This window comes from Pollicipes pollicipes, unplaced genomic scaffold (assembly GCF_011947565.3).
Source record: "Pollicipes pollicipes isolate AB1234 unplaced genomic scaffold, Ppol_2.1 Scaffold_4881;HRSCAF=5763_pilon_pilon_pilon, whole genome shotgun sequence".
NCBI classification, from domain to species: Eukaryota; Metazoa; Arthropoda; class Thecostraca; order Pollicipedomorpha; family Pollicipedidae; genus Pollicipes; species Pollicipes pollicipes.
The window spans coordinates 17,990,498-17,990,819 of NW_023596576.1; the positions used below are offsets into that span (position 1 = coordinate 17,990,498).

Genomic DNA, 322 nt, shown 5'->3' on the forward strand with positions numbered 1-322 from the left:
AATATATATATATATATATATATATATATATATATATATGATAATAACATCTCAATATATATAATAACATCTCAATAACAACAATAACATCATGCGTCATCATGTCCATGCAAATTGCAAACGCATCTTATTAATTACCAGTTACAAACACTTCCATTCAAAGTAAGCACACTGAAATATAGGGGCACAACTGGGACCACGTCATGTCAACTACGCGTTACAAGCATGTCGTAAGACTGAAAACGCAGCGTGCCCCCAGAGAGGATTGAACTCCCGACCCCTGGTTTACAAGACCAATGCTCTGCCACTGAGCTATAGAGGC

General features: G+C 37.0%; 1 non-coding gene across 1 annotated transcript; it reads right to left on the reverse strand.

The window, feature by feature from the left end:
- Window positions 1-250: 250 nt before the first annotated feature.
- TRNAT-UGU (transfer RNA threonine (anticodon UGU)) lies at window positions 251-322 on the reverse strand. Its single transcript has one exon. It is a non-coding gene; the product is annotated as a tRNA-Thr (tRNA).